The sequence below is a fragment of the Alligator sinensis genome, unplaced genomic scaffold (genome assembly GCF_000455745.1).
Source record: "Alligator sinensis unplaced genomic scaffold, ASM45574v1 scaffold685_1, whole genome shotgun sequence".
Classification (NCBI taxonomy): domain Eukaryota; kingdom Metazoa; phylum Chordata; order Crocodylia; family Alligatoridae; genus Alligator; species Alligator sinensis.
This window is the reverse complement of record NW_005842336.1, coordinates 1,302,797-1,309,064: the sequence shown is the minus strand read 5'-3', so window position 1 is coordinate 1,309,064 and position 6,268 is coordinate 1,302,797.

Sequence of the window (6,268 nt, the reverse complement as noted above, 5' to 3'; positions counted from 1 at the left end):
AGACAGGGCGCCGCGCGGCGGCCGGCGGGTGGGAAGCCTCTGGGCTCGGGACACCAACAACAAGCCGGAACCCGCTCGGCTCCGGCAGCCCCGCCTCCCTCCACAGCGCAGGCACAGCTGGGAAGCCCCGCCCCTGACAACCGCGCAGGCGCTGGGACGCTGTGCGCGTCATGGCATGAAACTGCGCATGCGCTGTGCCATCCAGCCACGCCAGGCGCCCCGCAGTATGCATGCGCTAATCGGCAGGGGTCTCACTGCGCATGCGTTGCATGGGGTGGGGAGAACACCCCCAGCTCAGATACGAATAGGCAAGAGGAAGGGGAGGGGGCGGAGTTTATACCCAGGCTGCCTGCTCTGGGCCCCGGTGCAGTGTTTTCCCTGCAAGGAGGATACAGGCCAGAGCAGTACAAAGCTCAAGGGAAACCTAAGAGATTTCTAGAAAACCCCCCAGTTCTTTGCAAAAGAAAAACTAGGCTTTTTCTTTTTTTTAACCTAAAAGAAAAAAATAGTGCAAAAAGGAACAGCAGACATGTTCCAAGGGGTCCTGCACCTCTGAAAAGCATGTAGTGCATGTGCAAGGAGGCAATAACTCCTCCCCGTCTACCTGCCTTTATAGCCAGTGGTGATCAACCTTTCCATCTCCCCCTTCAGTTCAAACAAATGATTTTCTTACTCCTGCACCGGCTTGTGATCCATGTGGTATATCTACACAAGACACTTAATGCCCATTGGACTAATTCTACTGCACTTTAGTGTGGCTGGCAAAAAATCATTCATCTGTGCTAGCGCACAGTGGAATTGGTCCAATGGACATTAAGTGTCACCAGCAAGCATTCATCTGCACTAATGCGCAGTAACACCGATTATAGTTCATTAAGTTAATAACAACAGGTACTAACTTAATACACTGTAATGGTGCATTAATGAACATGTAGACATACCCATGAAAGATCAATGCCTGCCTTTTCTCCTATACTCTTCACTTACAAACATTTCCATTAGAGGAAGACAGAGAACAAAAGCAGCATAACTTGAAGCCCTTCCCTGTCATCAATCCAGCAGTCTTAAAGTGTCAGAATGTGAGTTGTACTTTTACTCTCTTCATCCCCACCCTAAAAGATTTATCCTGCAAGTTTTAATACCCTTACAGATGGATCCAGACTGCTGCAACTGGAATCTATTTACTCTGCTTCTAATTTCATAAAAAGCAATTCCTTCTTTATCTTCACGTTGCACAAATACAGACAAAAATATTTTTGTATCAGTAGCTATGAACTACACCTATAAACCCATTAAGAAACCCATTTATTTTTTACTGCTGCCACAACCTCCCCAAGTGCATCATCAGATAGGTTTAATAGGGGATGAAAAATATTTTAAGGTTCAGGGAAGTGATACCAGAGTCCCACAGCCAGCAATTTGGTACCAGCATTTCGTAAAGTTGACCTTAATTCAAAAGCTGACCAAACACCCAAATCAAAATGGTTTCAAATGCCCTTTTGGGGTATTATTAGAAGACTAAGTACATTTAGAAAAAAGGACCAATCATCTCAGGGAAAAATAATTGAGATCCATGATAGTTTTAATGGGTCAAAACAATGTCAAGCTGATAAATCTGATTCACAACAGGTTAAATGCTGCTTGCTGCTTTCTAAGAACTGGAATCCAAACAATAAACCCATATTGCAAAATTAACATATGAAACCTAGCATACTGTGAGCTATGTAAATCCTTTGCATGTTTGTAGCATCATCCCAAAATCCCCTCATTTTAAATTTCTGTCAAAAAGGTATCATCAGTAAGATGGGAATATTAAAATAAATGAGTCAAAAATCAATTAGCTACCATTAGAGCAAGTCAGTGGCTAAAATAGGAATATTATGTAGAACTTCTAGCCCCATGTTCCAAGCACTAGAGAAGCTTCTTCTAATACATTTACCTGCAACCCAAGGCTCTTGGGACATTTCATGGCCTTCGTAAAGTAATTTGTGTTCTTGGATGAAACGAACTGTTTTAAGAGTAAGTTGTTCCAGGTATCACTGCTAATGGCCTGGCCTCCAGGATGGGAGGACCAGAAGATATCACACCAGCAGGAGAGAAATTTTTGTCATGAACATCAGTGCAAGCCATCTGGTACAGAACATGTGCACTGTGCTTGACACTTATTTGGTCTACCCAACCAAAAACAAACAAACACAACCTGAATTGATCTCACTACAGTTTGTACCCGTGGTTTGTTCTAAGAACTCTTAAGCAGTCTATGGCATGTATCCAAGTATCCAACAAGGATAAACTAACAGCTCTCAAAAACAGCAATAATTCTATTTGGGGGGGGGGGGGGGAGGAGGTTGTTGGGGTTTTTTGCTTACAACAGAGATCAAAACCTCACAAATTTCACTTGATGCCCTAGAATCAGCCATGCCATGGCTATGGATGCGTCAGAGATCAAGTTACGTTCCTCCATCCTCTCCACTTGTCTTGCAGTAGATTACAGCGTGTACAAACAAAACGGCTTAGTTATTTGTGTTATAGCTTCAAGTGATATGTGCAACCCCGGGTCAGGGCTCTAGTGCTAGATTATCTACAAATGTTTTTGTCCTAGAGCCTTGGTTCAATTTTCTTTGTGGTTAAGCTGAACTGAAAGATGGAAAAGTGAAAATACTCCTTGACATCTGCAGGCAGCTATACTAGACCAAATAGACTTTGGTGAGCTGGCAACTGAAACAAATAGCTACTTTCAAGAAACTAGCATTTGCCTAGTACCCCCTATTGGAGTAAACCTAACAGTTGTCCATACCCTTGATCCCTCACCAGTCTAAGCAGCATTTTTTAGTGTCACATTGGGTGATACTGGAATAACAAGTATTGCACCAAAAAAGTTTGTCAAACAGTTCTTTTAGAGGACTTGTGAAGACTGAATTTTCCAAATGGTTCAAATACTGTCGGAACTCAAAAGAAATGGTTAGACTTTGGGTTGGAAGAGTGAAGAGACATGTTATATTAGAATGAACCAGACCACGGGTAGTTATGACTAGGTCTCTGACCTGTATTATGACAGCTATGAAGCATTTAGTTTTATCCTTTGCTGCTCCTGCTATTTTCCAACGATTCCAGTCTTTTATCAACCTAAAAATTTGAATACCAGGCTAAATAAAAAGTTATTCTCTGTTAGCAAATATACACAAAGAAGTCCAAGAGGCCAGTGGTGCCATATGGATGTCTTAACTATGGTACAATCATTTCCTACCACTTAATACAAAAAATGCTCCCATGATCCACTGAAGCAAACCACATGCCTAAGGGCCAATAGATAGGTCTCCTATTGCTCAGTAAACACTTAAGCAGAGGGTGGTTTTGGAACTGAGCTGGAACATGCCTTCTGTGCACCCTTAGTCATCATCAGGCTAAAGACATCAGTTACACCAGCCCACGGGAAGTGACTATTCCTAGCTAATCATACCTTATGATGTAAGACTCCAATTATAACAACAGCCCAACATAGTTAAAAACGTCTTACACCAGTAATAAAATATTGCAAAATATTAAGCCTTATGCCCCTACAAGTATTCCGTAATACTCCGTGACAACTCAGAAACTTCCTTTTCAGACTACCAGTAGCCTTTTCCCCAAGGAGAAAAGCTTCCTCCCACCATATCGCGTCACCTGGCCCTGGCACTCTGAGGCTGGAGACAGAAGAGTAGGAAATGTTCCTCTGTAACAGATACAAAGACTAAATGAGAAGTTGAAAACCTTATTCAGCAACTGCATAAAAAGAGGAAGAGGGCCCCTCATTTGTGTATTTGGCATGACTAGATGAACACAGCAGCCCCCTCCCCAAAGAAATGGGGACTTGAGATCATTGAAGTCAATGGGAGTTTTGCTACGGACCCTCTCTATACATGCAAAGTTCCAGCAGTCTGACAAGTAATACAGCTAAACCCAAAAAGGGGAATAAAAACTATTTTACATTTGCTTAAACAATCTCTCAATGGTAAAATGATCTGATATAAACTAGGTTGAACTGCATGAAGTATTTCAGCTCAGGGGTTTGCACCATTCCTCTAAACCAATTTTAAACCATGCCTTTACTTTAAAATGATGTGAGTTGGTAACTTAAGCCATATCATAGACTCAAAGGGTGGGAGCAGGTTGTAGAAGAGCAGGTTTAGTCCACTACTATTGTCCTCCTCTTCTATGCTTAAGGACAAAACCTGTGTGAAAACCCTCCGGGATCTCTAGACGTCAGTCCAGATACAGCAATACAGGAGTTAGTGAAGCCATGAGCTACTTACTTCTGCTTCTGGAAAACAAACTAGTAACCAGAAAAAAAACCCCAACAACTTATGAAATATGGGAACTGGAGAAAGTGGAAAATAAAAAGCAACCTGACAAAAGTAAAGTTTATTCTATGCATAAACTTTTTATTAATAAAATATAAGATTTACAGCATATGTCAATGCACAGCAAGTTTAATGAATTATCTAGCTGGAAAACATGATGCTTTGGTTGGTTGTAGTAGACAAGGCTTAGACCTCAACTGGCATGCCAGAGTAAAACCATAAAGGTGATGATGTCAACTACTGACCAATCAAAATTCAGACTCTGTCACAGACATATTAACCTTTAATAACGCGCATGAATGAAGTATCACTAGAAAACTATGCTTCAAGTGCCATGTGAAGTTACCTTTTTGGCATCTCTCTCTTCATTCCAATCTGATTTCTGTGTGTCCAGAATAATTAGTGTTCAGGTTTTCAGTATGTCATCCATGATAAACCCGCAAGTTAAAACACACGAGTAAAACAGGACTCAGCAGTCTGGATACTAATCCTTGGTAAAGCACTTTGCTTCAAAAACAGAAATGGATTAACCATCTTTGCAAAATAAATGTGAAGTTTACTAACCCTCACTCTCATGCACACAGATACACTCTCTCTCTAGCAATTAGGAAAATGAACCACCCTTGGTCCTGATCTTGTAGCCACGTGTGTAGGCTATTATTAAGCCTACTCACTCCTAGATCCAAATACTTCAAGGAAACTATACTTCGAGTAAAACTAAGCATGTCTATAAGTGCATGTAGGAGTGGGCTCAATTTACTTGCTCAGACAGTTACTGTTCCCAGGCGAGTTAAGAGTTTTGTGAGGCTAACAGATGAAAACTAATGAAGATTATGCTCATACTCACACAAAGTTCAAAGGCTCGCAGGTCAGGTATCCACATGAAGCAAGTTGTAATGTACTGAATATTTTTATATTTTTCAAACCACTGTACACACATTACATGGTTTAAATGAAATTGAAGTATACTGCAATAGTGATCCTGTTAACTATTTGCAACCATACCCACATTTTATAGCAGAAACAGTATTTTAGTTGATGGGGCAAGAAAAGTTTAACAAAGTAATACCTATAACCAAACCATAAAAATGGGATATAAATTAGTTGGTTAAGAAGTGTAGTTCCTCCCAGTCAAGATGTATTTAAACTTACCATGGACTCAAGGCCCACGTTTTCTTATTTGCTAAATGAAGAGTACAACTTACTGGACCATCTAGTAAACAGAGGAGCATAACAAACACATCAGAGGTAACAACCCACAAGCCTTCCAGGGTTGATATTCAGTTCTCCCACATTTGGATAATTCCTAAGAGTTAAATATTTAGTACTTGTCTGTAAACAATTTATATAATCACCCAGATTCTGTATTCCAAGTACTGTCTGATCAGTGTACCTTTTAACAGTTACTTTAATTGCAACATCTTTGATAAGTCAGAGGAAGGAGTAACACTCATGATAAACTACATTTCCATTCAGATACCAATAGCAATAAAATACAAAAAAATATAGTGTATTCAGAATGCAGTACAAATTATTACTTCTGTAATAACTTGATCTTTTGTACCACATCATACTGCTGAACAAAAATTAAATCCAAAAGGAGCCATTGAGTAACTCTGTATTCTAACACAAAGCATTACATGAAATCAGGATGAAATAAAACAAAAAACCAGTCACATAAAGATGATTTCAAGTCCAAACTTGCATCCCTATTCAGACATAAGGGATAGTTCAACAGAAAGAGAAGCTTTAAGGGAGACTGAACAGGTCAAATACTACTTGTGATTATGGCAACATTTGGCAGCATGAAGTTGTTGGGGTTTTTTTGTTTTAATACAAGTGGTAAACAAACAAAAGTTAAAATTATAATTTTCATACATGAATTAATTCAAACAATTGTGAATAACCACCTCCTCTTCCCCACCCCA